The sequence below is a fragment of the Eumetopias jubatus genome, unplaced genomic scaffold (assembly GCF_037043125.1).
Source record: "Eumetopias jubatus isolate StellerSeaLion01/CBP00866 unplaced genomic scaffold, mEumJub1_p1.0 scaffold_8, whole genome shotgun sequence".
Lineage (NCBI taxonomy): Eukaryota > Metazoa > Chordata > Mammalia > Carnivora > Otariidae > Eumetopias > Eumetopias jubatus.
In genome coordinates, this window is record NW_028274814.1 from 85,035,742 (window position 1) to 85,058,700 (window position 22,959).

General features: G+C 44.4%; 1 pseudogene; it reads right to left on the reverse strand.

The window, feature by feature from the left end:
- Positions 1-21,825: 21,825 nt before the first annotated feature.
- Positions 21,826-22,208, reverse strand: LOC148163775 (large ribosomal subunit protein eL31 pseudogene; annotated as a pseudogene).
- Between the last annotated feature and the right edge of the window lie 751 nt (positions 22,209-22,959).

The following is a 22,959-nucleotide window of genomic DNA, read 5'->3' on the forward strand; positions in this document are numbered from 1 at the left end:
AGGTTTGTTACATTAATGAATTTGCCTTCCCTACTCTGATGGTATTGAGAGCAATTTTACAACCGTCCAATTATGTCTCCAAAGCTCTCTTCCACCACCGGGGACACTTGCCCGCAGTCTCCTTGAGTATGTCCTATATGTGGTCAGGGCAAAGGATGGACATTCTGAGGTTTCCTCTGTCTCTGTTATTAACATGAAGACCAAAGGACCAGCTCCCTTCTGAAACACAAAGCAGGAAAATATCAAGAGAACGGTGTGCATCTACATAATATCCCCATCCTGTCCTCTTGTAGATAATGAGACAAGTCAGCCTGAAGTATGGGAAGATGAAAGGATGAATCCCATTGTAGCTGGAGAAAATGTCCAAGGATAGCACAATTGGGCAAGTTATTAGTTGAATCGTATGTTTGTCATTTTCGTAAGTCAAAAACAGTGGCATACGGGCAGTATAATAGGATCTAAACCAAGACACCTAGATTTCTTACTAGCAGAGAAGATGCTTCTGGTGGAGGGAGACTTCAGGGCTGCGTCTGTCTGGTTCAGTTCGGGGCCACTCGCACTAACGCATCTTACAGTGGGGCCAGGCCGAGGCCCTCTGTGTCTCTGGACACCTGAGCCCTTTTCTATCCACTGTGCCCTTACACAGGCTGTTCCCTCTGCCCAGAACACCCTGCACCTTTTTGCCTGCCTTCTCGGGCTATGGCTCAGCTCCTGTGTGAAACTGTCCCTGACCCCCGTCCTAAAGATAAACTAGTCAGCTCCTCACGTATGCCCCCCTTGCACTGAGTAAACTCCCATGCATTCAGTAGATACCTACTATACAGCCAGGACTTTGCAAGGTTCTCAAAAGTCCATGCCCCCAGGGGGATACTAGAGTAATGCATACGCATTTTTTGCTGTATTAGAGCTGGCTTCCGGCCTGATGTCCCTTCCTCAGGCTGGGAGGTAACATGCCCTCACCGCCACCCTCCCCAAAAGACATGCCGGCTTAGACTAAAGTTGCCTGGCCAAACAATGGTTGGAGGTAACCACAACCGTACAACCAGGAAATCATTGTGCAAGTATGAAAAGAATAAATTTGTGGTGGTAATGTTTCTGAAGTTACATGTTAATGTGCCTCGGATCTTAACTTCTTCCCGTCCTCCCACCTGACAAACGATGGTGACAGAGATTGCATATCCACACATGTACTTTTGCCACAGTAGCTTTGACTCTGGTGACCCTATGATGTATCATTCAAACTGTTCCCTGTGCCCAGCCGTGACCTATTACCTGCAGGTTCTCCCTGGGGGTTTCTGTCCTCATCTTCAGAGCACTTACCCAGGATGCCAAGTGAAGGAAGAAAAAAAGGGAAGTCTTTGAGACTTACCCAGTGAGAGATTTTGTTTGCTGGGGTTAGAGCCCCAGCTGTCGGGGGCCTGCAGGTGTGGTGTCTTCTGCCCCACTGAGTTATTCTGTAAAAAATACCACTTCATATAATGTGACTGAGGTGACTCATAGAAGGTGTCAGGTAGTTTAGAGTCCTCTGATGGCTCCATCTGAAAACAGAAGAGCAGTGTAATTCTTCCTAGATTATTTGTGACTTATTCTGATTTTATCATTTTAATACAATTTTGGCCACAATTTAGTTGCAGAATGGCAGAGGACAGAGACCTATCAGACACAGGGAAGGTAAGACAATCTACTTAATGAAGACCTCAGAGTGGGGAGTAGGAATGGGAAAAGGCTGAGCAGAGGAGGGAAGAGAGGATTTGAAACCGGGGCTCAGAGCTGGCAGAGATGCAAACACCAGGGGAAAGGATTGACCAGGAGGCTCACTGAGGAGACTGAAGGGGTGGGCTCCACAGCCAGTGATGGGGAAGAGAGATCTCATGGTCCCTTCTGTGGAGAAGCCAATAAGCATGAGGGGATGCTGACAAGTTGGTGGGGGCACAGCGAGGGAAACTAAGAGAGATCCAAATGGATGGACCTGATTTCTCAGTGAATTCAAAGACAAGGTCTTCTCCTGAAAGAGAAAAAAGTGGATGGTGAGTTTTGAAAGGAGGGGAGGAGAAAACATCTGAACAGCTGTTGGGAAATATGGGAGGAAGCTGATTTGAGATATGGAGCAGTATTGGACAGAGGTTGAGAATAGTGGGCTCATGGTGGCAGCAACCTCCTGCAGAAAACAATTTTGCTCTAGCAGAACTCAGTAGTGGGTTAGAGGAGAGAAAGGGTCCAAATGGGTTGACCCAGAAATGAAGTTTTGCTTGGCAGGTGGCACCAGGATGTGAGGGTACCAGCTGAAGGACTTTTCTGTGAGTGATCACCTGTGAATCTGGACTTAGAACAGGGAGGGCTGGGTAACAATGACCGGCTGATATCATTAATATCCTTAATCCAGAAAATATAGAAAAAGCTCATCCACTTTAATTGGAACACTATGAGTAAGTTTTCCCTTAAAACAATAGACAAGGGCGCCTGGGTGGCTCAGTTGGTTAAGCGACTGCCTTCGGCTCGGGTCATGATCCTGGAGTCCCGGGATCGAGTCCCACATCGGGCTCCCTGCTCAGCAGGGAGTCTGCTTCTCCCTCTGACCCTCTTCCCTCTTGTGCTCTCTATCTCTCAAATAAATAAATAAAATCTTTAAAAAAAAACAATAGACAAAAATCATGAATAAGAACTACAAATAACCTAACAAATACATGGAGAATGTTTGACCTCATCAGGGGTCAAAGAAATGAGAATTTAAATACTGAGGTTTCATTTTTCACCTACCATGGTATCAAAAAAAGCCTAGTTTCAAAAAATAAAAATACTTCATGCTGATGGGTGAGAGGAAAACTACAAGGGTGTAAATTAATATAAATCTTTAAGAAGATAATTTAACAGCAATTTCTAGAAGGCTTAAAATTTTAGAGGTGCCTGGGTGGCTCAGTCGGTTAAGCATCAGACTTGTGATTTCTGCTCAGGTCTTGATCTCAGGGTCGTGAGATGGAGCCCTGCATTGGGCTTCTCGCTGAGCTGAGAGTCTGCTTGAGGTTCTCTCCGTCTGCCCCTTCCCCTACTTGTGCATGTGCATGCACGCTCTTGCCCTCAAATAAATAAATCTTTAAAAAATATATAAAATTTTTACCCCTTGGGATGCCTGGGTGGCTCAGTCGGTTAAGTATCTGACTCTTGATCTCAGGGTCATGGGATCAAGCCCAGCGTCAGGCCCAGTGTTAGGCATGTTCAGCGCGGAGTCGGCTTGAGACCTTCTCTCTCCCTCTGCCCCTCCCCCTACTCATGCATGTGCTCTCCTTCTCTAAAATAAATAAATAAAATCTTAAATTTTTTTTTAATCTTTTGAATTAGTCATTTTACTCCCTGGAATTTATACTAAGAAAATAATACAAATGAAGAAGACTTTTACACAAACTACTTTTTGTAAGTTCATCTGGAAGAATAAGTTTTGAAAAAGAGTAAGAAGAGGAACCTGATTTAACAAATATCAAAACTATAAGCTAATGATACTAAAACTGTATGATGCTGGCACAGAAATTTCCAGATGGCTCTAGAGAACATAATTGGCCCAGAATAGACCCAGATATATACGGAATAGGTATATTATAAAGGTGGCATTTAAAATCAGTAAGGAAAATACTGGCTTTTTAATGAATGATGTTGATACAATTGCCTATCCAACTGGGAACAAAACAAATTAAATTCCTAGCTTATATCATAAACAAATATAATTATTGACATATGATAATTACAATTGTTTTAAACCTATAAGAGTATTAAAAGAATATATAGGAGAATATTTTTATTATCCTTAAAGTACAGAAAGCCTTTCCAAGCATTACAGAAATTCTAAATGGGATAAAGGTAATAAACTATAGATTTGAATAAAAATTAAAACCTTTTGTATTACCAAAAACACTTTCAATAAAATTAAAAGATGATTCAACAAGGAGAAATGGGGAAAGAATATTCTCTTTACCAAATGGCGCTGGGACCACATATATACACCTTGTATATCCACATGTAAAAGAAATATATAAGAAACAAAATGATTAGTTGCTAAATGAAAAAGTTAGTATAGAGTTAATATGTACAGTATATTTATGTTTTTATTTCCAAAATGTATACAAAGAGACAGAAAAGCTAAAAGATATGTAACTGATATTAACAAAGGTTATCACTAAGTGGTGGAATTTCTTTTGATTTTAATTTTTTTAAAGATTTTATTTATTTATTTGACAGAGAGAGAGAGACAGCGAGAGCGGGGACACAAGCAGGGGGAGTGAGAGAGGGAGAAGCAGGCTTCCCGCTGAGCAGAGAGCCCGATGCGGGGTTCGATCCCAGGACCCTGGGATCATGACCTGAGCCAAAGACAGACGCTTAACGACTGAGCCACCCAGGCTCTTTTGATTTTAATTTTGTTCTTTATTTTAATTTAGGGTTTCCATAATTTCTATAATGAATGAAAATATATATACCTTTTACAATCAGAACAAATCAGAACAGATATATTTTTAGAACACTGGATATTAGTTCAGAATATGCATGCTTTATATTACTGTAGTAAAAAAATATGCCAAGTATAACTCCCTCTTGAAAGATTTTTTCCCAACCTACTCCGAATCTGCTCACAGTGCCAGCTAAGGGGATAGTAGGCCATGTGTTTCCACCCCTTTGACCACAGCTAATCGGACCAGGGGTAAACTTGACCACAACCAGGCTATCAGATTATAGCCTGGGACTTGTAATTGGGATTTGGAACCTCTAAGCAATTCTATCCTGAGTTTTTGGACTAAGAGACCAGGTAGGGATAAGGTGGACATTTTCCACCATATCTATAGAAATAAGGAAGTCAGTCCTCATAGAAAAAAAAAAGATCAATATAGAAGAACAAGCAGCTTGAGAGACCGTGAGACATTTAAAGACTGCCAGTATCTTTAGTAAAGGCTACATTGCTCACCAATTCTTTTTTTTTTTTGTGAAAATGAATCCTTTTGGCTGACTTCTATGTCTGGGTTCATACAAGGCATTATGCAGGAAAACTCCAATTGAAGACAAGAAGAGACCCTAAGAGTAGAAAACCCTGAGTACTAGCAAAAAGTCCTCAAGAATTTTAGACTTTTAAAAGCCTTTAAAAGCTGTGGATTTAGTAGGGTCCAAGCTGAGTGCCCCTGAAGGTAAATGTTGACCCAACCAATATCTTGGTTAGGGGTGGAACGAACAGAAAATTGCACTAGGCTTTTCCTGTGGTACAATGGAAGAGTAGAAATGGAACAAGGAAGATCCGGGGAAGAGGGAAGGGATTTGCTAGGCCAGATGGGGGTGCAGGAGTGGGGACTGTGGTGTCAACTTCCTTTTTGTCCCCTTTCACCACCTAAGAACTGAGATGCAGACCTGGAATTCTAGTCTAGGGTGCATATTTGTAGTTGCCAGAGCGAGACAATCACTGTTAGCCCCTTTTTCTGAAGAGGCGGAGTGCCATGGCTGAGCTCAAGCTCATCTCCTGAAGGGATTGATTCTACCTTCTACTTTCTTTGTGGGTTGGGGCTCTCACTTCTCCTACTCTACTACTTACAGAAGAATCAATGTTTACCCAACGTGGGGAAAATCAATCAGATAAGGGATCTGTAGGCCCAGCCCTTAGTATACATTGACTCTTTTTTTTTCCTGTTCCTTTCCCATTTTTTTCCTGTTTCTCTCCCTTCTTTACTGTAGAATGCCAACTAGTAAGTGTAGAAGAAATTAGAACATTAGAAAAATCACCATTTTGCAACCATCATAATTCATCCAAGCAAGAATTGTGAATGGATGCTAAAACTAGTAGAAGTAAATTTGATGAAAATTCAGGTATTTATATACTCTCAAGTGTCTCCCACAGAATACTTATTAATTACAAAGAGAAAAGTAGTAAATTTTACAGTTGATAAAATGGACAGGCAGAATATCAAGTGATCAAAGTTAATATCACCATAATAGTATAAATTCACATTGTGTGCTTCCTGATATGACCCACCAAGAAGTCAGTATTGTTTCGGTGGCATTTCTGCCAAAAACGCCTAAGGTGAACCCAATCACAAAGAAATATTAGGGAAATATAAATTGAGGAATATTTTGCAAAATAAAAGCCTTCTATTCTTCATAACTGAAAGACATGAAAGATAGAAGACTGAGAAACTATTACAGACCGAAAGAAACCAAAGAGAATGACAACAAAATGCGACACGTGATCTTGGATTGGGTCCTGGAGACAGACACACACATATACACTGATGCCAATTTGTTAGGACAACTGACAACATTTGAATGGGAAGCTAGACGGTACTATTGTCTTCCTATCAATTTCCTGATTTAGATGGTTTTACTGTCGGTATGTGGAAGGATTCTGCATCTCAGCAAATGTGCACTGAAGCACGTAGGGGTAATGGGGCATCATTACCCTAAACTTACCCTCAAATCACCAGAGAGGGGAAGATAGAGAACGATCAAGTAAATAGAGTAAAATGTTAAGAGTTAGGGAAACTGGACGAAGGGATACAAGAGTTAATTGTACTATTCTTGCCTCTTTTCTGTGGGCTTGAAATTGTTTCAAATATTTTTATTTAAAAAGAGAAGTAATCACACAAACAAGTGTACAACTTCAATGGTGATAAGTGATATGAAGAAAAGAAAGTGTTTATTTATTGGCACTAAGGGGAAAGCTGCCTGATATAGAGGGGGATCCAGAAAGGCTCTGATGTGGGTGGGGGTGACTTTCAAGCTGAGCATTGAAAAATGAACAGGAGAAAGCAGGTAAAAAATTGGGATAAGCAGCTTTATGTAGAGACAGACACAAGCAGATGGGAAGGAGGAAACACGGGAAAGAGATAAGCATGAAAGGAGGCCAGTGGGGCTGGGGCAATGACCGCCGGCAGAGGGACGTGAGGAGAGGCTGAGGGTCTTACGCTAAGGACAAGCGGAAGCCAGTGAAGAAGTGAGGTACAATTTTACAAGATCACTTTAATCACTGGCTGGAGAACAGACTGTAGGAGGTACAGCAGGACGCAGGGGCCAGTTAGAAGGCCAGATGAATGGTGGTGGGGATGAAAGAAGTGGTGGGAATCCAGATTTATTTCAGACACATAAACAACGGGACACAGTGATGGATTGAGTAGAGATCTGAGGGAGAGGAAGGTGGCAAGAATGACCCCCTTGGGTTTTGGCTTCTACCGATGGGATGGATTGAAGTGACATTTATTGAGAAAGGAAAACTGGAGAAGAACTAGATATGCAGGAGGGTGAAGATTAAGAATTCATTCTTCACAAGTTAAATTTGCTACACCTTGTCTGCATGTGTGGTATGTTTCATACTTTTTTTTTCCTGGTTTTGTGAATTGTTTTATTTTCTTCATTTTCTATTTTATTTTATTTGTTTTATTTAGAAGAATGGAAAAATCGATGTGCCCATGGGATATCGAAGAGAAGGCATGAAGCTGGGTAATGAGCTACATATGCTTTGGAGTTTAAAAGACCCGTGTGATGCCTGATAACCCACTTGGGAAAAGCCAGGTAGTGGAAGGTATTTAAAGATTTTAAAAAACAAAAATAATCTTTTATGCCTTTGAATAATGTACATTTCTTTTAACATTTATCTTATTCTATTCATTGATAGTTATTTTTACACATCTGGATTACAAAGTATGTATTTGATTCATTTTCCTTCCCCCATGCTGCCTTCAAAATGTAGGGGCTAGTCTACATTTATTAAAGAGAATTTTTTAATCAAATAAAAATCTTGATAGGGTTGAATTTAATGACTATTAAGTTGTGTTTTTTTCTATGAAATTGTTTACACATAAAAGGAAAGAAAAAAGAGAATGCCAATTTATTGCATGTGAAACTAGACAATTTGACTTCTATAGATTTCAAGTTGGAGCTTTTTGTGTTGAGCAATCTCTTCCTGCCCACTGCCTTACCATTCTGTACATAATCACAAATAATCAGTGGCCAAAAAAAATCCCATTGTTAAACCCAGTAAACCACAAAATGACATTCTGTGGTCAATATAATCCAAAAGAAATTAGTTTGCATTCCTGTATTTACAATAGTCCTCAAAGAATGTAAGAAGTAGGCAGCTTACATGTACCACCTCCAGTATTACATGGTAGGAACTAAATTGACAGCTGGCACAATAACAAAATTTAACAGCTAGAAAGTAGAACAGATGACACATTAAACTGTAGGCACCTGAACTCTGAGCGTCTGACTCTGGCAAACCCAAACTGTAACTGAGTGACTTTAGAAGATCATCCTTATTTCTCCAGGGGAAGGAGGAGACCTCAGCCCTGTGGCTCCGCCTGGACCTCATGAACCTGTACCTCCTTCTTCTGCCCTGGTACTGGAAGCAGGTCCTGAGCCCCCTTCTAGACAAGGACGTCTTCATCCCCAGCTGCGACACAGGCTTTTAGGAAGCTGCTGGGTCATGCAGCTGGAACTCCGAGGCTGAATGTCAGACTGGGAAGGAGGCCAAGCAGCCAGATCTCAGGCAGGCTGGAGATGGTGACACTGGGTATCACCAAGACAGAGAGCATTGCTGTGGCCACCCAGTGGACAAAGGAGCACCTGGGGGCAACTGTCTATTATACCAGCTGCTTAGTCCTCAAGGTTTCAGAATTACCAGATAACGGACCAGGTGAAAAGTCTCAGGGATCAGGATAGAGATATATTGAGGTTATTATTATATTTTTTTTGCATGAGGAATCATAAATACATTAGTACTCAAGGAATAAATATATTTGGGACTGCCCTAAACAAAATCGGGTCATGTGGAATATATATGTCTTAGGGTGGAAGTAGGAGGAAGTTTACTAGCAGTGAGGAAATAGGTACAGGCAAGATAATGTACCTGGAAGAAGGTAGAATGAAGGATAGAAAGGCAAGGAGGGAGGAGAAAGAGATGACTGGAGTAGAAACTCTAATGTGCATGTGCGGTAGCCTCTGAAAATCTAGGGGGGAAATGTTCATCTGGTTCCGTTAGTGCCAGAAAGCCATTGTGCTGCCCATATGTCATTGTATATATCTCTTCCTGAGAACAGTATAAACCGGTTTTTCCCAATCACAAGATGATAATCAAAAATCCTCCTGCAGCCAAGAAGCATTCTAAGATGACTTGTTTAGTCTGTGCCCATGGGTGAATATAAAATGGGACAATTCTGAGAAAATAAGTGAGATCAAGTTATGCCCAAACTATGGTCTGCAAGACTCAGTCTTTCTGTGTGTTTTCTCCTCTTATCAGTCCTGGGAAGGGCTTCTGAGGAAGCCCGGGTAAGTAGCAGAAAAGGCTTCCTGGAGCCTCAGCAGGTTCCCGACCCCTGGCAAGGGAGCAGCCAAATTCCCCAGTTTTCTAGAAGAAAGTCCAGGGCAGACCGCTGGGGCTGCAGAAGGAGGGCATCCCGCAGGGACGGCAGCAGGCATCCTGCCGACTGGCAGCTGTAGGGGTTTCTCTGCCGGCCTTGCCCTCACCTGGCCGGCCTGACGCTCCCCAGGTAAGAGCTCTGAGTGGGAGCACCGAGGATCCCCAACAGAGGCTGCCCCTAGGAAGGGCACACTGCCTGTCCCCACCCCGCTGTGCCCACGCTGAGGGGACTGCTGGTCTCTGCGAGTCACGCTCAAGTTCTCTGCATGCCGCTTCCTTGCAGGGCCCTCCCACTCCCAGTTCTGAGAAGGAAATGCAGAATTCATTCCCTCTGCCCACGCTGTGTGGTCCTCCTGCTCCTTCCCAAGGGCTCCTGCAGCTCCGGAGGAAGACAACACTTTACCGCCAGTGCTGGATAAGGCACTGGGCCCCATTTTAGGGGCAAAGTTCGAGTCTTCCTCTGGGGTTTGGCAACAAAGCTTGTTCACATCCCAGTTGGTGAGAGCAGCATCATTTTCTAGTTTAAATTCAACACAAGAAACAGGTTGAATCTTTTTTCTGAGCTTTGTGGTTCCTAAGGCCTCCCCCAAAGAGCATGTGACATTGCCTTGCTTGAGACAGTTTTATTTTAAAATAAAGTTTTACTTAAAAAAAAGAATTTAAGGGGGACGCCCGTGTGGCTCAGTAGGTTAAGCGTCTGCCTTTGGCTCAGGTCATGATCCCAGGGTCCTGGGATCCAGTCCCGCGTCGGGGGGGGGGGGGGTCCCTGCTCAGCGGGGAGTCTGCTTCTCTCTCTGCCTCTGCGCTCGCCCGCTCTCTCTCTCTCTCTCTCTCGAAAGTAAATAAATAAAATCTTTAAAACAATGGAATCTAAGGGGTACCTGGCTGGCTCAGTCAGCAGAGCATGCACTCTTGATCTCTGGTCGCGAGTTTGTGCCCCCGTTGGGGGTAGAGTTTACTTAATTAAAAAAAAATTTTAATGGAATTCAAAATAAACCATCACAACTACCATGATTCACGTTTAGTCTGTGATTGGCTATGTCTTTGTAGCAGTCATCACAAACACTCAGAAATTCTGTTGACATGAGAAAATTTTATTTGTTTTTTGTTTGTTGTTTGTTTGTTTAGAGAGGGGTGGGGGAAGGGCAGAGGGAGCTGGAGCTGGAGAGAGAGAATCCCACGCAGAGCTCCATCTCACAACCTTGAGATCATGACCTGAGCAGAAAGCAAGAGTTGAATTACACACGTACTTCACAGACTGAGCCACCCAGGTGCTCAGATGTGAGAAATCTTAATCCCTAAATTGTTTACAGAACAATGGACCATTAATGAGGTGGACATATATTTTGTAATCATTTATTTCATTTTTTAAAAAGATTTGATTTATTTTAGAGAGAGAGAGAGAGCACGGGAGCAGGGGGAGGGGCAGAGAGAGGGAGAGAAGCTGACTCCCCGCTGTGCCTGGAGCCCTACACAGGGCTCCAGCTCAGGAACCTGAGATCATGACCTGAGCCAAAACCAAGAGTCAGACTCTTAGCCAACTGAGCCCCCAGGTGCCCCTCAGTCGCTTGTTTCAAAGGGCTTCTATTTGGCCACTTGATTTCAGGATCCTGGAGTGAACACACCTTTTACTACCTCCAGCATTTCCATAGACACTGAAAATCCCTCGGGCCCCAGGAAGCCTGTCTCCTGCAAAGTGTACTTTTCCTTCCTCTGCTGTAGTAGAGAGAGAACAGGAAAAGGGCCTTCCTGGCTCTTCCAGAGACTAATCTGCCTGTGTCCAGGAAAGGTGGAAGCTTCAAGACCTCACACTTTGAATGTGTCTGAAATAAGCCTCTTACACTTTGGGAGCTAAGTCTTCCTGTGCTTGGGGACTGATGGTGCCATGGTGCCCCTGGTTTCCCGTGGTCACCTTTTCCCCTTTCTGCCTCGCTGATTCAGAAACTTTCCCTTCAAAGTCGAGCCCCCGGCACAAACCTTCTCGGCAAATCTAGTGACACATGCTTTTCTCACTCTTCGGGTACTTCACTTGGTTGTAATAATTACCAGCGCATCATTCCCTTTCCCCATTACAGCTTCTACGACAAGCAGTTTCAAATCTCTTGAGAGAAGGACTCATGTCTTAAAAGGCATTTACACACGTACTATTTACACACAGGCTCTCCCAAGAGGCTGGGTGGCACCAGCAGGGGGGACACAGCCAGCATTCCTGGGGTCGTGTCCGCGACACGGCCACAGCACCGTCCCTCGCCCTCTTCCTTTTGAGAGTAAGGCTCTCTTAGTGGGGAGTGCCTTTGTGGGGCATCCAGCCAGCCGAGGGCACGAACTGTGGTGGATGTCGTTCACACACACACACACACAGTTCTAAAGAGTGAGGATAAAGGGTGTCGTTATTACCAAAGGAGGGGTAACACCGGTACTGGGGAGTGGCGTCCGGACCTCCAGCCTCACGAAGCAGCAATGATAATGCAGCAGTTTCAGGTGATGAGGCTGGGGGCCCAGGGGACCACGCAATGTGAGACGAGGAATGTATGTGGAAATTAAGACCCTTCCCCTTTGTTCATGTTTGTAAATGACAACCTGTTTTCCTGGAGACCTTTTCCCTGAGTCACTGTCCAGGGACAGGACCGTGTCACCCGGGCCGGTTCTCTCTGCACATTGCCCTACATCAGCAACCCTCAGTCGGGGACTTGTGAAAGCACCCAGACGTGGCAAAAGTCGTGGGGAGACACAGCAGTTTATTACTTAACAAGTAATATTTGAGTGGCAAGGGGAGTCCAGGCTGTCCCTTCAGAAATACATTGGAAAAAAACCCAAAAAACAGGAGCTGAGATTACCTATGACCTCACTCTCCACAGGTTCCTCACATTCCAATAGGTTTTTTTTTTTTTAAGATTTATCTATTTATTTTAGATATATATATACAGAGAGGGTGTGTGCATGGGCAGAGGGGCAGAGGGGCAGAGGGGGAGACAGAGAATCTCAAGCCGACTGAGCCCGATGTGGGGCTCAATCCCACAACCCACGCAGTCCTGACCTGAGCTGAAGCCAAGAGGCCGGACACTTAACCGACTGAGCCAGCCCGGCGCCGCCCAGTAGAGTTTTTAAGTAGGAAGGGAGGAAAGGGGTCCCAGTTAACACGGCCGGAATTGCACGTTGATGGCCCCATCACCTACCAGGAATGGGAGAGGGTGAGATTTAGTGTCTGAGGCATGAGGACGTTCTTCTGGATATTGCTCCCAAAGCTGAATGGTTTTCAAGGTAAAGAATTCCCTGTTCCTGTAGGTAACTGCAAGGTTTTCAAAGCAGAGATGAGGCAACAGCGCAGGGGCATTCGTTCCCAGAAGCCCGAGGCATCTCAGGTGCACGCGTCCCATTCGTGCAACCACCACCCCTGCTCCTTCCAGCTCACTCCATCTCTCTCCCAGATCCCCGGTGTTCTTTTTTTTTAAAGATTTTATTTATTTATTTGCTAGAGAGAGAGCAGGAGAGTACAAGCGGGGGGTGCGACAGGCAGAGGGAGAAGCAGGCTCCCCGCTGAGCAAGGAACCCGATGCGGGACTCGATCCCAGGACCCTGGGATCATGATCCGAGCTGAAGGCAGATGCCTAACCGACTGAGCCACCCAGGCATCCCGGATCCCCAGTGTTCTTGAGCCCGCCAGGACTCCAGTGCCACTGACCCAACAACCCCCTTTACACTAACCCCCATCCCTTGCTATCCTCCCTTCCTTCGTTCCCCACCTACACTCCCTGATCTGTTACTATCACCCTCCCCCGCAGCGGCCATGCCTGAGACTCCTTTGCCCCCCTGTCTCCCTTAGTGGTACTCGCTTGGCCAAACCACAAGCCCGGGTCATACCACCTCTCATTGCCTCAGGCCTGCCCTTGTCGCCTTGAGTGCGGATGGAGAGAACAGAACTCATAGGCTGACTGGTCTCAGGAGAAATCCATGACCACAGATCTCCAGTGGGCCTTTACGCTCTTGGATATGGCCATTCTCCATTCATTCTCCCCATTTCCAGACAACCTTTCCAAACCCCTCCTCTCTCCTCAGTCCTCCAACTTGTCCTCTCCTGTCCTCGCACTGAGCTGATGAGCAACTTGACTGAGAAACCCTGAAGCAACTGGAGGAGAATTTCCCCCCGAGTCTTCCCACGCCCTGGCAGCCACCAGGGCCTGCAGCCGCGCTGCCTACCCTCCCCCCGTCTGAGTGCTGTCCCTGCACGTGTGCAGTAGAGCACGGCCCCTTGGGCCCCTGCAGCGCGCCCTCCTGCAATTCCACCCTCCCCCTCCTCTCCTAAGTCACCACTCTCTCGCTCTCCATTACCTATTTCTCGCCGCCTGCTGTCCCTTCCCCACCCCCACCACCACATCTTTCTCTGGTGGCCCCCAAATTCCTCTAGGGATCTGTCCACACTCACTGCCTCCAACCCCTCTTCCCATATTGGATGAAAGGATTTGCATCACGCACCCGCACCCACCACTCTTCCCAAACCGCTTCCACGGACGTGGCCAGTGACCTCCTCCTGGACTGCCAGGGTTCACTTCCTGTCCTCATGTGACTTTACACAGAAGCATTTGACCACTGTCTCTGTCTCCTTCTTGATACACCTTCTTCCTTTGGCTTCCGGGACACCTCTGTCTTGCAACTCACTTCCTCTTGTCTCAATGCTTCCTCTCCGTTTCCTTTGCTGGTTCTTCCACTTTTCCCAGATCCTTAATGTCGGGTGCCCTCGGGGCTCAGTCCTCAGCCTCCTGTGTAGCTATCTTCTGTGTCAGCCCGCACCTGTCTGCTGAGCTCCAGACTCGAATTGCCAATGGCCTCCTCCACATTTCCCCTTGAATGCCTGGGAGACATCTCAGATTCACCTAATCAGGCGGCACTCCTGATTGGTGCCCGTCTCCAAACCTTCCCCAACTCAGTTAACGCTGACCCTATTCTGCTGTTTATTTCAGCCAAGTCATTCTTGACAACTTTCTCACTCCCTAACCAGATTAAAAAAAAAGTCCGAATATTATATTGCATATTTAAAATTTGTTCAGAGTTTCAGTTCTTTTGAAGCTACTGTTGGCTACCAGTGTGTCTCTAGCCATCATCAAGCAAACATCCCATGTTGTATTTATTTTCTAATTGGGAGTTTGTACCTCTCAAACTCTTACCTGTTTTATCCACATTCTTTCTTGTGCTAAGTCTCTGAAACCCAATGTGAATTTTACATTTATTGCCACCTCTCAGTCGGACCGGTCACCTTTCTTGTGCCCGGTTGCTGGTACCCCACATGGATCACTCTCTCTCTGTCTTACTTACCCACATCTGTGGCAGACTTTATTCTTAGTCTTGTTGGAGATGTGATCAGGCCTGCTGATGCTGTGTAGTCTAGGAGCTCAACCTGATCCCAAATGGGGGGCAATAAGCCAAGTTTTCCTCTTGGGAGGAGAAGGAACCTCTCTACTTCACCAGGTTCTCAGAGACCCCACCATATTTTAGTTTCCAAATTCCCAGATTTGCTCTTTCAGAAAAATCCTCGGTGAGCACCTCCCATTTTCCTGGCACAGTTCTGGGTGCTTACGATTGATCCATATATAAAACACAGGTCCCTGCCTTGTGGTCCTCACATCATGGCTCGAGCACACCAGTGCCAGATGACTCTGCTGGGAGAATTATTCAAATTCAATGGGCTATAAGGTCTCCTAATAATGTGGGATAAAAGATGTGTGTGAGGTCATAGCTACTAACTTGAAAATTGTATGTTATCAGTGGTGTTCTGTTTTATTTTATTTTATTTTAAAATTTTTTATTTTTATTTTATTTTATTTTAAAGATCTTTTATTTTTAAGTAATCTCTACACCCAATGTGGAGCTCAAACTCACAACCCCGTGATCAGAGTCACACGCTCTACCGACTGAGCCAGCCAGGCGCCCCCCTTAAGGTTTTTAAATGAAAAGTTCCCTTCAGGTGACTTCTAGTTCCTGTGTGTGGGAGCCCGACATGTCTGATGTGAGGCTTAGGGGCAAAAGGTTGAAGAAAGGGGTGAAGGTTTGAAATAGATTTTAGTTTGATGGGAGAGGAAGTTAGCAAGATGAGAGTGTTGCTGTTTTCAGCTAGGGGTTTTGTCTCATTGGTTCACTGTCTCAAGTGTTTAAAAGAGTGTGTGGCACATAGTAGGCACTTAAATATTTATGGGATAAATGAATACATTAGTTCCAGCTGTTGCTGGAGCTGGCCATTAGTTGTAGACCGTGAGGTTATGGTGGCACCAATATAATCAATAGTCACATCAGTGGCTAAGGAGGGAAAGAAAACTGTACAAGGGCTCAGTATTGAGCCTCTTGCGACTGAAAAAGTTTTATGGATTCAAGGAGGTTGAGGGGCAAACCCCACACCTGCCACACCCAAGCCATATAACATGGGTTTCTAACACCTATCTTGTGTCTGGATCGAGGCGGAGAAACTCTCCATATAATTTAGGCCAAGTTCCCAGCCAGTGATGAGACTAAATTTCTGGTTTGGAAGTGGCCATGAGACTGCCCAGGGAGAGTGATGTATAGCTGGCAACTGCCATGGGTGGCACAATCCTACCTTGATTGATCTGCCCCAAGTTCTGGCCCAGAGGGTACTGGGAAGGGGTTTTCCTGCTGCTTCTGCTCTAGGGCTTCTTTGAGACTCCGATAAGTCATTCTCTGAGTCATCCCTTCAGTTACTCCCCAAATCCATTTTCCCTCCTTTCAGAGTCAGCCCCCAGAACCCTTGTGGGGTAGCTTTCTGAGCCCCTTGATAGGTGGTCTTTTGGGCCTTTCCCTAGACTTGCTCTAGAACCTTCCCCAGGTCATTTCCTTGTTGGAATTTTCCTGGGTTGTTCACATGGCAGTTTCCTGAGTGCTCAATACTATTACCTTTGTATTTTTGCTTCTCTGGTCCTTAACCAAAAAGCAGGAGTCCATTTTTTGCTTCGAGCTGTGATATCTCTGGAAATTTGCTCTGATAGTGCATCTGTATCAGAGACTCTTGAGTCCCGTGGGCCAGCTCCCACCAGGCAGCTGCTTCTGGAGGCCATGACTGGGCATAAATGTTCTACGAAGGATGGAGGCTGGTCCATAAAGGCCAGGTTGTAATCAGAAGGGCGAGGAGGTGAAAGACTAGAGACTTCCTGAGATCTTCGGGCTACAAAAGGCAAACCCCACACACAGTCCAGATGCTTCTGCAGCAGTGCCATTCTGAGTGGTGGGTTTCAGTTTGGGTGACAGACTAGTCCTCATTCTGGTTTATGGGGGAGGACACACAACTGGTCCTATGTGCAGAGAAGAAGGAGCAGAAGTGGGAGAGAGGATTCAGGTTGGGCTGGGGTGGACCTGAGCCAGAGCTTTGGGCTCTGGGTTTGGGGGCAGAACTTGTAAGGGTAGAGGCTGGGACTCAGTGTGTGGTGACTCTGGGGTTGGGGAAGCAACAAGGAGTCTTCAGCCTGCATTTGAACTTGGACAGTCATGAGAGAGTCCTCTGAATGAGACAGAGGAAGACTCTCTTGGAAAACAGCCACAAGACACCAGACAGTTGCCACCATGAATGAGTCGGGCAGAAAGAGGAGACTCCAGAAGGGCTGGCCCATTTCTGAAACATTCTGCAAATGTTTCTCCTCATTGGCTTGGAATCACAGGTCTGCTGAGAATTGTGGCTGCTATCTGGTTTGCCTTTGCTCTTCCCTAAGAAATGGGACAAAGTGTCCTGCCTGTTTTTATGTGACTCCAAAGCAGTCCTTCTCAATGTGGGGGCAGTTTTGTCCCCCAAGGGCCATTTGGCAATGTCCGGAGACATTTTTAGTTGTTATGCCTGAGGGCTGTATTGGCATCAAGTGGGCACAGGCCAGGAATGCCTCCAGACCTGCTACCATGCACAGGACAGCCCCTCACAACAACGAATTACCTGGTCCAAAATGTCAATAGCGTCAAGGTTGAGAAACCCTCCTCCAAGTTACAATTCAGATGATAATCTAGTCTCGGTTATCTGGAAATTATTTTCCTTCTTTTCTTTCCTCTCCTAAGAATATTTCTCTCTCCAGAAGCTCTTTAAAATCAGGACTGAGGATGGGGCGCCTGGGTGGCTCAGTCGATTAAGTGTCTGCTTTTGGCCCAGGTCGTGATCTCAGGGTCCTAGGATGGAGCCCCTATTTGGTTCCCTGCTCAGCGGGAAGTCGGCTTCTCCCTCTGCTCCTCCCTGCTCTCGTGCTCTCCCGTGCTTTCCCAAATAAATAAATAAAATCTTTTTAAAAATAAAATAAAAGAAATAAAATAAAATCAGGGCTGAGGAAACAGGCCTCCACAAGCCTGATTGTTGAGCCTTCCCAGAGACAGGTCTCTGGTACCCTCAGGTGAGCATGAACTAAAGGTAAGTGAGCGGATAGTCAAGTTTGGCAGCAAAAGGACTCAGAGAGAATCCCAGGGTTAAGAGGAAATGAGGGGCATCTTGGGGGTAGATGTAGTCCAAAGGCGTGGAGGATCTTGGTGGTAAAGATGAGAAAGCTGTGGGTGGGGCCAAGGCAGGGTTGATAAAGCCCATCAGCAGGTGTGAATAAAAGGAGTGTGGGAATGTGGGCGCCAGTAACAGAGTGACTACTAATTGCAGACAGAAGGCCAGTGAGGGGGTAAATGGAGTGATGAGGAAATGGGACTTATTGAAAAGTCAGGGTCCAATAAGAAGACAAAGAGGGAGAACAGTTCAGTTATGAGGCTGGTCCAGTGCAGGGCAATGGGCTTCCTTAGACTCCAGAGGGACATAGGCAGAGGTTGAAAAGACAGACCACGGTTATAAAAGGTTCATACAGAGAGGCTGGTGAGTGGCCTCCAGGAGGGTCTGGTGAGAAGGGGTGCCTTCCTATGACCTTCCCCTTGGAGAACTTTGTATTATCAAAGGAGATACGCTGTATCAACTGATAACCTCAGATACTGTGGACCTGGGACCGCAGGAAAAGAAGAAAGTAAGTTCACCCTTTGAGAGCTCAGGTTGAATAGACAGAAACTTACTGTTAAAAAGCAAGCAAAGAATAAGAGGCTGGACCCAATTCTAGCTTTCCTTTCTCTAGATGATTCCAGTATTTATTATTCACAGATAATACGACTTCATAAATTGAATTAATGGAGCTCTCTATTCCTTCCATTTCTTTTCTCTTTTTTAATTATTTAAATTACCAGTTAGTATAATTAACTTCTCTGTTTGTACACAGTCCATGGATTTTAACACATGTCAAGATTCTTGTATCCTATGAATCAGGATGTAGAACAAATCACTACAATCAGCATATAGAACAGTTCCATCACACTCAAAACTCCCTTTAGAGTCCCACCTTCACCCACCCATACCAGGTGCAAGTATTGATTTGTTTTCCATCACTGTGGTTTTGTGTCCATCCCACAGGCTAAATCCATGCAACCCCATTGCAAGGTCTCCAAAGTAACATCCCATTCACCGCCTCAGTTCAAAGCACAAGATCTCATCTAAATTTCGGCAGCTCCAAAATCCCAAATCTCATGACATCTCATCTCATGGAACCAGGTACGGATGAGGTGTCTGGTCACAATTCTTCTCTGTCTGTGGACTTGTGTAGTTAGAAGTTATCTGTTCCCAATGCATAACAAATGGTGGTACGGGCATAAGGTAAGAGTTATAGAAATTCTGGCTCAAAAAGAGGGAAAATGGAGGATTTAAAAGGAGTCACCAGGACAAAGTAGTTTTGAAATGCAGGCAGGTAAACTCCCTTAGGTTTCAAGGCCCATGAATAATCCTCTGTGGCTCTGAGTTCTTCATACTCTGTGCTCTTGGCACCACCCTCCGGACACTGTGGCCCACCCTGTGAGTCATCTTTCCTTTTTTCATAAAAGTTAGCATGCATTTGCCCCTGAGTAGTTTTTTTTTTTTTTTTTAGAATTTTACTTGTTTACTTGAGAGAGAGCAAGAACAAAAGAGAGAGAGAGAGCACACAAATGGGGTAAAGGGCAGAGGGAGAAGCAGACTCCCGGCTGAGCAGGGAACTGGATGAAGGACATGATTCCATGATCCCTGGGATCATGACCTGAGCCAAAGGCAGATGCTCAACTGCCTGAGCCACCCACGCACCCCTGCAGTTTTATAGTTTTGATTTAATAAGGCAACCCTCCCCCTTCTTTTTTCCCAAACTTGCCCTTAATTTTATATATTTTTATTTTTTTAAGACTTTTTTTTTTTTTTACAAGGCCTGGGGTGGGGGCAGGGGAGAAGCAGGGGGAAAGGGATGCGCAGACTCCAAGCTGAGCATGGAGCTGGACACAGGGCTCGATCCCATGACCATGACTTGAGCCGAAATCAAGAGTCAAATGTTCAACTGACTGAGCCACCAGGGCACCCCCAAATTTGTTCTTTTAAATCAGTAGTTCTTCACTGGGTTTTATATACAACTGATGAATCACTGAACTCTACCTCTGAAACTAATAGTACACTATATGTTAATTAATTGAATTTAAATAAAATAAATAGTCTCATCCATCCATCCATCAATCAGTAGTTCTTAAGGAGGTAATTTTGCCCACTAAGGGACATTCGGCACTGTCCAGGGACATTTTGGGTCGTCACAAAGGAGAGGGGGTGGTTACTGATATTTGGTGGTTAGACGCCACAGGTGCTACAAAAATCCTATACTGTACAGAGAGCTCCTACAACAAAGACTTATCTGGCCCAAAATGTCAATTGTGGCAAGGCTGAGAAAGCCTTGCAGATTAGTTTTATTATCAATTTGTCAAGATCTGAAATAAATCAAATTTGAATTCCAAATAGGATTGCATTAACTTTGTGTGTTCACTTTGGCAGAATGATAACTGTGTATCTTCCCATCCAGGGACATTCAGTTCTGCAGTAACTCAATACATTGCTCCTTAGAAATCGTTGTACTATGCAAAAGTACATGTTGTAATCCACAGGGTTATTGGGAAATGGGTTTAGGGACAACATTGAAAATCTTTTTCAAAATGCATTTCTTAAAAAGAGGAATCTAATGAAAATGATAACCCAGTTTAACCCATGTGGAATGATCAAGAAATACATAAATACTGCAATAAACATGGCACCTCGAGAAAGACCTGAAGTTTGCCGTAGAGGAACTGGGGCTTGTGAGTTATGGTAATTGGTAGAAGGAGGATTATCTGAAATATTATGGAAAGTTCTAACACCAGATGTGGAGCAGTGTGGCTCATTGCTTTCGGTTTGGCATTGAGATTAAACAATACAGTTAAGCCATCTTTCTGAGCCTTAAGTCCTGGGACATGATTTTCTGACTTTGGAATATAGGTCTTTGAGGCGTGCATTTATAAAAGCTGATTCATAGACATTGAACTTCTGATCCAATGTATAAACTTGGTCTTCAATTAACCTCTGTATCACTGCTGGAAATCCTTTTATGGTTTTCTTCTCTGCATTTTTGGTTTTGTCAGACAGCTGAATGGAAGTTGTCGTGGTGTCTGGACCCACTAAACCAGCCACGCAGGGGAGCCATTTCTGTAGTTCTTTTTTTTTTTTTTTTAAGATTTTGTTTATTTATTTGACAGAGAGAGAGACACAGCAAGGACGGAACACAAGCAGGGGAAGTGGGAGAGGGAGAAGCAGGCCTCCTGCCGAGCAGGAGCCCGATGTGGGGCTATATCCCAGGAGCACAGGACCATGACCTGAGCCGAAGGCAGACGCTTAACGACTGAGCCACCCAGACGCCCTGCCATTTCTGTAGTTCTTAATAGGTAATGCTTTCTCTTTGATTATTGGAAAGGTGTTCACGATTGTTGTTTATGTGTGTATGTGCGCGTGTATTCCTACACAGCTGGTTTTAGCTGGATGCAGTTTCTGTGTTCACTTACTGTTCACATAGGACATCGTGCATTAGCAAATGAGAAATTTGGGTTTTGTACTAATTATCCTGTAACATATTAATCTCATTGGAATAAATTAACATTTTCAAAACCAGTGTTAACAGCAGAACTGGCTGTATTTTCTTTTTTTTAAAGTGAAAAGTTAAATTACTTTATTTTAAAATGAAGTGTATTTTGGGGCACCTGGGTGGCTCAAATGGTTAAGCGTCTGCCTTCGGCTTGTTCCCAGGGTCCTGGGATTGAGTCTCGCATTGGGCTCTCTGTCAGCAGGGATCCTGCTTCTCCCTCTGCTGCTCCCCCTGCTTGTGCTCTTTTTCTGTCTCACTCTCTCTCACAAATAAATAAAATAAAATCTTAAAAATAAAATAAAGTGTATTTTATATTAATTATAAATTATGTATGAAATTTTGTATGTGCATTACAAAAGTACATGAGGAAAAATAATCTACAATCCTAACAAGAGGTAATTATGATTTTTTTGTTTTTAAAATTTTTTTTAAATTTTGGGGTATATTTTATTTATTTACTTACCTTTTTTTTTGCAGTTTTATACCTTTGTTTGACAATCAGCGATTAGTTCTCATCCACATTAACTGTCTGTAGATTTTTGAAAGTGGTGACAGGTACATAGGTAACCAGTGTGTAGAGCTTGTTTGGTGAATCTTCATCCTCATTACGTTTTCTGGACAACCGCACACAGATACGGTATGGAATATTCCTTATTCCTTTGGCCCAGACAGCTTTGTTGAGCCTGGTGTCAATGCGCACATCTGGAGTTCCCATCTCCTTCATGGCAAATTTCTGGATCTCTTTGAGTGCCCGAGGGGCACGCTTCTTGAAACCCACTCCATGGATGTGCTTGTGAATGTTGATGGTGTATTCTCTGGTCACTACCTCGTTGATGGCAGAATGGCCCTTCTTCTCTGCCATCCTTCTTCGTGGGAGCCATTCTGCTGGGCCCTGGTTGGAAAGCCCCCCCTTTTTTTTTTTTAAGAAATCTCTACACCCACCATGGGGCTTGAACTCACAAACCCGAGATCGGGCATTGCATGCTCTACTGACTGAGCCAGCCAGGTGCCCTGAGATAACTATAATTTAAATTTTGGTATATTCCTTCCAGATTTCTTTATAATGCTTATGTTTATATTGTTGAACTCATACTGTATACACAGTTTTATAGCCTGCTGTTTTTCAGTTAACAGAAGCAATTTCCTATTTTAATACCTATTTTTTCATGCCCTGAATTTAATAGCTGTGTAATAATCTATTAATAAGTAATTTTTTTAAGAGAAAGAGAGTGTGCGCATTCACGTGGTGGGGGGGCGATGGGCAGAGGGAGAGGAAGAGAGAGAATCTTAAGCAGACTCTGTGCCCAGCGAGATCCTAATGCGGGGGTGGATTTCACAACCCTGAGATCATGACCTGAGCCGAAATCAAGAGTCCAGCGCTCAGTGGACTGAGCCACCCAGGTGCCCCTACATAAATATTTTTTTTAAAGTACTGCAGACCACTTAGGTAATTACCAACTTTTCACTATATACATAATGGTTCAATGAACATTTTTGTGCAATTGTATATTTTGTCCATTTGTATACTTTTTATTTATTTTTTTACTTTAAATTTTTATTGTTATGTTAATTGCCATATATTACATCATTAGTTTTTGATGTAGTGTTCCATGATTCATTGTGCATAACACC